This window comes from Bos javanicus, chromosome 17, assembly GCF_032452875.1.
Source record: "Bos javanicus breed banteng chromosome 17, ARS-OSU_banteng_1.0, whole genome shotgun sequence".
In the NCBI taxonomy this organism is placed as follows: Eukaryota; Metazoa; Chordata; class Mammalia; order Artiodactyla; family Bovidae; genus Bos; species Bos javanicus.
In genome coordinates this window covers 21564331-21576067 of record NC_083884.1, presented here as the reverse complement: position 1 = coordinate 21576067, position 11737 = coordinate 21564331, and the positions used below count along the sequence as shown (strand labels likewise).

The 11737-nt window shown below is 36.8% G+C and overlaps 1 pseudogene; it reads left to right on the top strand.

Moving 5' to 3' along the window:
• Positions 1 to 9762: 9762 nt before the first annotated feature.
• On the top strand, positions 9763 to 10959 carry LOC133229271 (trifunctional enzyme subunit beta, mitochondrial-like; annotated as a pseudogene).
• The last annotated feature ends 778 nt before the right edge of the window (positions 10960 to 11737 follow it).

Genomic DNA, 11737 nt, shown 5'->3' with positions numbered 1-11737 from the left:
TGGTGCCTGAAGGCACTGTGTATTTCTAATTGTAAATAAACTGTATATGTAATTTTATACTAATAAAAGATGAAAGGATTAGATTGTTTTATATGAAATATACATATCAACAATTGATACTGTCTCAAGGAAAACTCAAAAATAAAACAATAAGTAGGAATAAAGTTAGAGAAAGTTTTCAGACATATTACTATAATTAAAAGTGATGATTACAGCTGATTTTCAAAGCATGCTACTTTAACATCTGAAGAAATATTTGACTGCTGTTACATAAGCACAATTGAAAATAGAAATGAAAAGCTTCCCATATTATGTTCACAATTTCTACCAAACCCTGAATAAATAACAACACAAAATCTGTGTTGTCGTTTAGTCATTAGGTTATGTCCAACTCTTTGTGACTCCACAAACTGTAGCCCACCAGGCTCCTCTGTCCATGGGATTTTCCAGGCAAGAGTACTGGAGTGGGTTGCTAGTTCCTTCTCCGGGAGACCTTCCTGACCCAGGGATCAAAAGAGTATATTACACTATAGACCAGAATGAACTCCCCATGTGTGAACTACCTACCTATACTCACATATAAATCATTCATTCTGGTCTATAATGTAATATACTCCTCCATGAAAGTATTACATCAAGTATTGTTCTAATGGGCTTAAGGCGGAGAAGATTCTTCAAGCACTTGAGCCAGGACTTAGATAGTCAAAATCTGGGTTAGATGCAGCTACCCTTTCATAACCTAAGCAAATTTATCAATATTGAGGCAGAATTCTTTTTAAAATTACTTTTAAAATTTTTATACAATTTTTAAAAGTTACTTTCTACTTACAGTTATCACAAAATATCAACTATATTATCTGTATTGTACAATACATCCTTGAGCCTATCTTCCTACCCAGTAGTTTGTATCTCCTACCCAATAGTTTGTATCTTCTACTCTCCATTGCTTTATGAGACAGGACTCAATAAAATATTGGGTTGGCTGAAAATTTCATTTAGCTTTTTCCATAAAATGGTATGGAAAAAGCAGAATGAACTTTTCGGCCAGCCCAATAATAAATTAAATCCCACAATGTATTTTTCTATATTAATTAGTTTATTTTAATTGGAAGATAATTACTTAACAATATTGTAGTGGTTTTTGCCATACATTGACATGAATCGGCCATGGGTGTACATGTGTTCCCCATCCTGAAACCCCCTCCCACCTCCCTCCCCATCCCAACCCTCAGGGTCATCCCAGTGCACCAGCCCTGAGCACCCTGTCTCATGCATCGAACCTGGACTGATGATCTATTTCATAGATGGCAATATACATGTTTCAATGCTATTCTCTCAAATCATCTCACCCTCCCCTTTTCTCACAGAGTCCAAAAGTCTGTTCTTTACATCTGTAAATTCCACAATGTATTTTTAAAAATGGGATTGAGTCTATTATAGGGAAATAAGGATGCAAAACAACAACAACAAAAATGGCTTCATATAACTAATGGAGATACACTTCAAAATGAAAAATAATGTTTTGTATTAAAATAAGTAGAAAATAATACAGCATATTGAAATTAATGGAAAACTAAAACTCCATTCTATTTTAAAATATAGATAACTTTGAAAACAAAAAAATCTGGAAAATCTTACATACATTTGAATGAGATATGACATCCAAAAAACACTATAAGCTTAAAAACATAAATATTTAATAATATTTCATTCAAAATTCAATGGAATTTTATATAGTAATTTAAAATGTTAACTTGGTATAAGAAGTCAAAGTACAAATATATTTATAAAAAGAAATTAACCAAGCAGGCCTCTAAACTATCAGAAAAAAATAAATAGTAAAATTAACTTTTGAAAAGTATTAAGATTTTTCATATTTTGAGCTCTATACTACATCACACACCAGTGCACATGGTGTATACAGTATACACTATAATTTCAAACATTTTACAGGAGCAGAAACTAAAAATTAAAGAAACACATGCCAAATTAAACATAATAAAATATAAAATTTAATATTCATGTATCTGGTCTTGGGATAGAAAGGGGCTTTTAAAACTGGATATAATTGAAAATATACCATCAAAAATATTACAGTTGACAGAATCAATATGTGAAGCTTTCAATGTGAATTAAAAATTAACATAAAATTAGAAAATTAATGGAATATAAGGGAGACTAATCTACCCCATATCTGACAGACTATAAGAAGAACTTTAAATTATATAAAAACAATGAGTTTTCCAGTTGAAACTGGAAATACATGAGGTGTACAAAATTAAAATTGATAAAAATATAATAACTGTGCTAATATTAACACCAAGATCAGTGATTATGTCAAAAATTATAAAATAGCCCATTCATAGAAAATTCTTCTCTATAACTTTAGTCTAAAGTCAGTAAAACATTTATATGAAAGAATATTCACTGAAACTTTGTTATGATTATGAGAATTTAGAAACAGCATAATCATTCAATACAGGAGACTAGTTTAATAAAATTGACACAACTCTACACTAAAAGCTGTAATGTAGTAAGGATTTTAATGAAAAATATTAAAATGTTCATATATTTCTTGAGTAAAATTTATAATGTACAAATGTAAATATGCAGTATGATTTCTATTTTCTAAAATAATGATCATATTCTTGTGGACAAACATCATACATATGTATATACATTTTTACATTTAAGTTCACATTTTTTTCCAGTGGTTTATTGATGTATTTAAATATAATCTATGTAATGGGTGTGAAAAGAATCAGTTCTTTGATTTTTACAATCTTATTTGGTAAGGGATTAAGCAAATAAACATCACTGAAAAATCCCCTAGACCTCTCTTTTCCTATAAGAAAATACAATGATCAATTTCATTGAGAGGTATTTGATAAAGTAAAATTACTTTCTTGCTTTTTATTCATTTGAGAGCAGCTATAGATCCCAAATCAATCAGAGTGAAAAATACCACATAGGATGTTTTAGGTCTCTATATGCCATAAGAATGTTGTCACGACATTTTGCTGAATAGCAGCCGAGGGTGATAAATGCATAAAATGATCCCCGAAGTCCAGTAAAATACTGGACACAGGACACTGGTGGGCTAGCACTACTTATTACACATCAGTAAGGCAGAACACTAGTGTTTAATATAGGAGAAAAAGAGACAAAAACATGCAAATAAAATTGTATTAAAATTTAAACTTTCACAAAGCAATATTCTAAAACACTGAAACGGAATGACTGTTCTCATAATATATAGTGACATTATATCTACTCACTATCAATGTGACATTTTTATAAGTAGACAAACTAAAATATGTATCTATTCTTTAACAAAAAATGGTTTCTTCAATAACTGGTACCTAATACTTACCAGACTTTATCACATTTTGGGATGACGATAGACGAGGTATGGTGACAATTCTTAGGCTTTGTTGCATGGATAATGTGGGTTTCAACCTTTGCAAAATGACAGAATCATTAGCTTTGACTTCACAATCAAGCTTAGAATTTATCTCTTCTCTCTTTTATCTTGTTCCCAGTGGAGAAGCAGTTCAATCTTTTAATATTTAAAAGTCTATTCCCAGGCTATTAGAAAAGATAAAGAAAGAAGGGATGAAAAGTATTGTTATTAATTTGATCTGTATTTTAGGGGCTGAGAGCTGGGGGTCACATAAAAGGGTTTATAATACAAGAATAATTTGACTTCCCTGCTCTGTGACACTCTCAGCATCCTCCCCTCCCCACCACATTGCTACAGTCTCCCCAACAACACTACACTAAGGTATTTACAAGAGAGTTTCTGGAAAAATGAGATGCCTATGCACTCAGTTTCTAGGCAGACAGTAAATGTGGAGAAAAGAGTAAAAGTTTGTTATGTTACAACTGGATGCACAGAAAGAAGATTCCTAAATACAGCCAAATCTTTTATTGCCCATCACTTTATTACACTTGGAAGATATTAAATTTTTTTTTATAAATTGAAGGTTTGTGGCAACCCTGTGTTATCAGATGATGGTTAGTATTTTTTTAGCAATAAACTGTTTTTTAATTAAGGTATGTATATTGTTTTTTAAACATAATGCTACTGTACACTTAGGGAATGCAATAACAAAGTTGGATTTAGAAAAGGCAGAAGAACCACAGATCAAATTGCAAGCATCCATTGGATCACAGCAAAAGCAAGAGAAGTCCAGAAAAAAATTCAATTTCTGCTTCACTGACTATGCTAGAGTGTTTGATTGAGTGGACCACCACAAACTGTTCAGTTCAGTGCAGTTGTTTAGTTCTGTCTGACCCTTTCCAACCCATGGACAGCAGCACACCAGGACTCCCTGACAATACCAACTTCTGGAGTTGTCCACTGAGTCAGTGATACCATCCAACCATCTAATCCTCTGTCATCCCCTTTTCCTCCCACCTTCAAACTTTTTCAGCATCAGGGTCTTTTCAAATGAGTCAGTTCTTCACATCAGGTGGCCAAACTATTGGAGTTTCAGCTTCAACATCCGTCCTTCCAAAGAATATTCAACACTGATTTCTTTTAGGATGGACTGGTTGAGTCTCCTTGCAGTCCAAGGAACTCTCAAGAGGCTTCTCAAACACCAGACTTCAAGAGGGTCAATCTTCAGTGCTAAACTTTCTTTATACTCCAACTCTAACATCCATACATGACTATTGGTAAAAACATAGCCTTGCCTAGATGGACCTTTGCTGGCAAAGTAATGTCCCTGCTTTTTTAATATGCTGTCTAGGTTGGTAATAACTTTCCTTCCAAGGAATAAGTATCTTTTAATTTCATGGCTGCATTTACCATCTGCAGTGATTTTGGAGCCCCCAAACTTAAGTCTGTCACTGTTTCCCCATCTATTTGCTATGAAGTGATGGGACCAGATGCCATGATTTTAGTTTTATAAATGTTGAGCATTAAGCCAACTTTTTCATTCTGCTCTTTCACTTTCATCAAGAGGCTCTTTAGTTCTTCACTTTCTGCCATAAGGGTGGTGTCATCTGCATATGTCAGGTTATTGATATTTCGCCCAGCAATCTTGATTCCAGCTTGTGCTTCTTCCAGTCCAGCGTTTCTCATGATGTACTCTGCATAGAAGTTAAATAAGCACAGTGGCAATATTCAGCCTTAACATACTCCTTTTTTCTATTTAGAACTAGTCTGTTGTTTCATGTCCAGTTCTAACTGTTGCTTCCTGACCTGCATACAGATTTCTCAAAAGGCAAGTCAGGTGGTCTGGCATTCCCATCACTTTCAGAATTTTCCACAGTTTATTGTGATCCACACAGTCAAAGGCTTTGGCATAGTCAATAAAGCAGAAATACATGTTTTTCTGGAACTCTACTGCTTTTTCAATGATCCAATAGATGTTGGCAATTTGATCTCTGGTTCCTCTGCCTTTACTAAAACCAGCTTAAATATCTGGAAGTTCACGGTTCATGTATTCCTGAAGCCTGGCTTGGAGAATTTTGAGCATTACTTCTTTTTTTGGTTGTTAGTTCTAGAAGGTCTTTCAGGTCTTCATAGGACCATTCAACTTCAGCTTCTTCAGCATTACTGGTCAGGGCATAGGCTTGGATTACCGTAATATTGAATGGTTTGCCTTGGAAACAAACAGAGATCATTCTGTCATTTTTAAGATTGCATCCAAGTACTGCATTTTGGATCTTTTGTTGACTATGATGGCTACTTCATTTCTTCTTAGGGATTCTTGCCCACAGTAGTAGATATAATCGTCATCTGAGTTAAATTCACCATTCCAAAAAAAAAAAAAAAATTCAGCATTCCATTCCATTTTAGTTTGCTGATTCCTAAAATGTCGACGTTCACTCTTGCCATCTCCTGTTTGACTACTTCCAATTTGCCTTGATTCATGGATGTGACATTCCAGGTTCCTATGCAATATTGCTCTTTACAACATCAGACCTTGCTTCCATCACCAGTCACATTCACAACTGGCTGCTGCTTTTCCTCTGGCTTCATCTCGTCATTCTTTCTGAAGTTATTTCTCCACTGATCTCCAGTAGCATATCAGGCACCTAGCGACCTGGGGAGTTAATCTTTCAGTGTCCTATCTTTTTGCCTTTTCATACTATTCATGGGGTTCTCAAGGCAAGAATACTGAAGTGGTTTGCCATTCTCTTCTCTAGGGGACCACTTTTTCTCAGAACTCTCCACCATCACCCATCCATCGTGGGTGAGGCATGCCATGTAGGACCACAAACTATGGATCACAACAAACTGTGTGAAATTCTTAAAGAGTTGGGAATTCCAGACCACCTTACCTTCCTTCTTAGAAACTGTATGTAGGTCAAGAAGCAACAGTTAGAACCAGACATGTAATGATGCACTGGTTCCAAAACTGGTAAAGGCGTATGTCAAGTTGTATATTGTCATCCTGCTTACTTAACTTATATGCAGAATACATCAAGCGAAATGCTAGGATGGGTGAAGCACAATCTGGAACCAAGATCACTGGGAGAAATATCAATAACCTCAGATATGCAGATGACACCACCCTTATGGCAAGAAAGTGAAGAGGAACCAAAGAGTCTCTTGATTAAGGTGAAAGAGTAGAGTGAAAAAATTGGCTTAAAACTCAACTTTCAAAAAACAAAGATCATGGCATTGGGTCCTATCACTTCATCACAAATAGATGGAAAAACAATGGAAACAGTGACAGACTTTATTTTGGTGGTTCCAAAATCACTGCAGATGCTGATTGCAGCCCCCAAATTAAAAGACACCTGTTCCTTGGAAGAAAAGCTATGACAGACCTAAAAAGCATATTAAAAAAGAGAGAGAGAATGAGGCATCACTTTGCTAACAAAGCTCCATCTAGTCAAAAGAATGGTTTTTCCAATAGTTAGGTGTGGATGTGAGAGCTGGACCATAAGGAAGTCTGAGTGCTGAACAATTGATTCCCTTGAACTGTGGTGCTGAAAAAGACTCTTGAGAGTCTCTTGGACTGCAAGGAGATCAAACCAGTCAATCCTAAAGGAAATCAACCCTGAATATTCATTGGAAGGACTGATGCTGAAGCTGAAGCTTCAATACTTTGGCCACCTGATGCGAAGAGCAGACTCATTGGTAAAGACCCTGATGCCAGGAAAGACTGAAGACAGGGGAAGAAGGGGATGACAGAGGATGAGATGGTTGGATGGCCTAACTGACTCAAAGGATATGAGTTTGAGCAAACTCCAAGAGATGGTGAAGGACAGGGAGGGCTGTAGTCTGTGGGGTCTCTCATGACTGAGTAGACTGAACAAAAACAACTTTCATATGCACTGAGAAACCAAAATTTCAAATGACTCCCTTTATTGCGATATTTGCTCCATTGCAGTGGTCTGGAGCAAAAGCCACAGTATCTCTGAGGTATGCCTATACCAATTTATTCTAGTGTTTTCTCCTTCCTTGTGAGGAAACAGGAAGACCAAGTGGTCCAGAATGACTTCAGGAAATATTGGTGCAGGGCCACACTATTTAACAAGGGAGGCATGTAGATCTTATTGGACAGGCATTAAATCATGTTAATTATATGTTAAAGTGACACGTTTAGGGTTTGGTTTCCAGTTCTGATATAAGGATCTTAAGTCACCACCCTATCCTAATGACAAAAAGTTGAAGAGTAAAAAATCAATAATTTTATTTGGTTCCCTAGAGAGGGGAGGACACAGGACAAACAACAGTCCCTAGGATTGGAGACAAAGAGAAAATAGACAGGGAGTGATGCCGGACCTGAGCAGAGATTCCCATGTAGAAATCACCACTAGAAATGGGAGGGGGCAGGTAGTAAATCTGGACTTTGATTGAAGAACTGCTGGAGACTCCATGTGGGCAAGTCGGAGAGGTAAAAGAATTAAAAACTCAAGGGGAACCCAGCCACAGATCCCCCTCCCTCTAAATCACAGGATTTCCTATGTGGAATCCATCCAGGTTCTCAGAGTAAATATTAGAGAAAAATCCCCTTGGGCTTCAGGAAGGGGCAGGGAAAATGGAATGATTTTTAAATACTCCAGCAACCCTCAGTTTTTGATAAGGCTCGCCCTTTGGGGAAATGATTTAACCAAAACCTAAGACAGAGCGAGAAAAGGACAGGAAAAAAAAAAAACAAACAAACAATAATGACTGAGAATTTCCCCAAATTAATATCAGACACCAAACCACAGATTCAGGAATATCAGAGAAAACCAAGTAGAATAAATGACACCACCACCACCACCACAACAACAAAACAAACAAAACACTTAATCTAGGCATATCTTTTTGAAACTACAAGAAATTAAAGGGAAAGAAAAAAAAAAATTCTGAAAGAAGCAAGGGATTGGAGTGGAGAAAACCACATTACTCAAAGAGGAACAAAGATAAAAACTGCCACCAACTTCTCCTCAGTAACCGTGTGAGAATAAAGTAGAGTGGAATATTTAGTGTTGAGAGATTTCTACACACGGTATGTAAGTTCTTAGATCTCTAGTCTTATTGATGGTAGCTGCGGTAAAACTATTTCTAACCTTCTTCATTATCTTCTGTCCTCTTCTCCCTGCCCTTCCCCTCACTCTCACCCCAGGCCTCAGGGGAAGGGGTTGGCTAACGCAGACACTGGGGGAAGGAGAGGTTGTGGAGGACAAGCTGAGGATTAGCTACCAGGGGAGATAAACTTCCACTTCTGAGATGCACATTCCTTGTCATTGCAAGTCAGGGAGAAGAAGAAAAAGAAGCAAGGATGCAGAGGAAAAAGGTAACACTTTGAATCTCTATATGAAACTATAAAATTCATTTCTGCTTTCAAAAGGTGGAAAAGACATTTTGCCCCTTTCTGATAGAGAGCAAGAATCTTTCAGGCATGAGTATCTGACTTGGGGACTTACCTCAAAAGAGGGTATATATATATATATATATATATATATATATATATATATATATAATTAGAAATATTGATTTAAAAGTTAGTTTTCCAATTCCTTTTATTTTTATAAGAAGAAAAGCTGAGCATGAGGAATTTGAAGACTTGGAGAAGATTTATATGTTGCACTAATATTTCATTTCTGCCTAACTCATGATACCTGGTGAGTTAAAGGACCAGTTTAGGGTATAAAAAAAGGCTGAGAGGAAAAAACCTACCAGCCTAGAAGTCTATAATCTATAAAGTTATTCTTCAAAAGTGAAGGAAAAATAAATTTTCTCAGATAAATAAAAACTGAGGGTATTTGTTACCAGGACACTTATCATGCAAGGAATGTTTTTTGAAGGTTTTTTGGCAAAAGAGATGAGGCTTAGAGGCTGTCTTAGCCTCTGCAGGAGTTCTGCCCAGGCTCTGGAACATCCTACTCGGACTCAGCCTGGTACTAGCCAGGCCCTCAACATACTTCCTGACTAACCCAAGCCTACCTGCCCACCTCCCACCCTGCCAACCCCATGCTGACTCACTGCAGGTCCCTAATGGTACCCTTCACTTTGGCTAAAGGGGCAGAAAGAACTCTTCCTCTACTGAAAGAAAGAAGGCCTATCATGAGGTCAGAGGTCAGTCATCTAGTCAGGTGACAAGCAGACAGCCAGGACCCAGCTACACCTCTGGAGTCTGATGGCCTGCAAGAGAGGTTCTTTCTAGAGTAGATCCACCCCTAGATCCCTCTCACCCCAGAAACTTGAGGCCAAATGCTGCTCACAACAGGAGCCCAAGCTAAGGTGGGGACCACTGCAGCATGACTTCCATCTTGACATTAACTTGAAAAAAATCTTCCAAGTTCAGCAAAATGGGTACACAGATTTTCTTGAGACCTCTGAGCTGTTCCTATCAGCTAAAAGCTGCCCCAGCTGCCCAGAAAAAAATTAAAGAAGACCTTGGCTAAACCCTGTATAAAGAATACGGTGGTGCTAGATAATGTCACACTCTATTTTTGCTGTCAGGCACTTCATATAAAGACCTGATGCCATGTGATTTGGCTCAGATTTGTTGCATCAAACCAAGGTCCCAAAGGAAATTGTTGGTTACATCTTCTTTGGCATAGTTATACAGGAAGTAAAAACAATGTAGCTGGAGAGTCTATCCCTTGAAGCTGACCTCTCTGACAAGTCTCCTGTGATCTGTCACCATGGCTTGCATCTTTGCTAACCAAACCAGGACTACAAGTGTTGGCTTGATTACTTCTGGCCAGTAATGTGGTTGTGGCAGGTGATATAGAGTTAATAGCCTATGTACCAATTTGTCATTTGAGGAAACTCATGCTCGATCTCAAAAAGGCCAAGATTTTAGGTCAGTGACTATCTTTAATCCTATCACCTGGGCATGACCATGCATCACTCTACAGACTGACTTGCAGCTGCCTTGTTGTTTCTCAACTTCAACAGAGTGAGTATGCACTGCGTTTGCACAGTCTAGCCAAGAGGGCCCAGGATGAAGGACTCCTTTCTGATGTTGTATATCTTCAAAATACCAGGAAAAGATATATTCACCAAAGATAGTGGCCTTTGTCCTTTCTGAAGTAGATAGTCAAGCTAAAACCTGCATTCATCAAGCCCTATGGCATAGTGACAGCTGCAAATTCTTCTTTCCTAACTGATGGTGCATCTGCAATGCTCAGGAAAAAATCTTTGGTCATGGGTTATAAGCTGAAGGCACATATGAGGGATTTTGTATATTTGTTTCAGGATTCCAAAGATCAGCTTTCACTCGAACCAACATATGCTACTTTAAAAGTGCTAGAAAAGTTAGGATTAACAATAAATGATATCAATGCTTTTGAATTTCATGAAGCTTTCTCAGGTCATATTTTAACTAACCATAAAGTCATAGATTCTGATTAGTTTGTACAAAACTATATGGATAAAAAAGAAAAGTTGCATTGAGTCCTTTGGAGAAGTTTAACAACTGAGGTGAATCAATGTCCCTAAGACACCTGTATGGAGACACTGGCTGCCAACAAATTATGAAAGGACAAAGGCCAGTATGACTTAGTGGCTGTCTATGAGGTGGAGTGCAGGGCCATGATATGATGGATAACAGACCAGGAAATGGTAACTTGGAGTTTTTGTGTAATACTCACCCTAGACAAGGCAATTTCAATGTATTACTAAATGACATATATATTTCCTAGTTCCTCTTAGGGAACACAATTTGCAGCCTTCTGTAAAATCTTTGCAAGTAAACCTTGCTAGTGTTCTGAGCTTTTCAATAATCATGGTTCACTGCTCTTTCAAGGATTTCTTAGTCATCAGAATCTCACATAATGATATGTTTAAGCATTCGTTTTTGGTCTCTATTTTCATTAAAGATTAAGCAAATGGTTGCAATTTGAGAAAGAGATTAGCTAGGGTTTGAAATCATCTTTATAACATTGGCAAAATATACTCATTCATATTTGTGACTTAAAGATAAATTATTTCCTGTGAAATACAAACCAATGTGCCTCTGTCTTTATGGAAACATAGTTCAGAACTGAAAACTTACACTAAAGTTTTAGATATAAATATACCATATTTGTTAACCTTAAACTGGAGAATTGTTGGGTGGGGGGAGAAATAATAATTATTATTACTAGGTACTCACACTACCCATGAAGTGGTATACTACCATTGGAAAATGGACTTAAATTATATGTGAATACCTATTGCAATATTTATGGTTACCCTGGGACAACCATAAAAACAGCAAAAAAAAGAGAAGTATAACCTATATGCTAAGAAAAGAGGAAATATGGAATCATGTAAAATGTTCATTTGAAACTACAA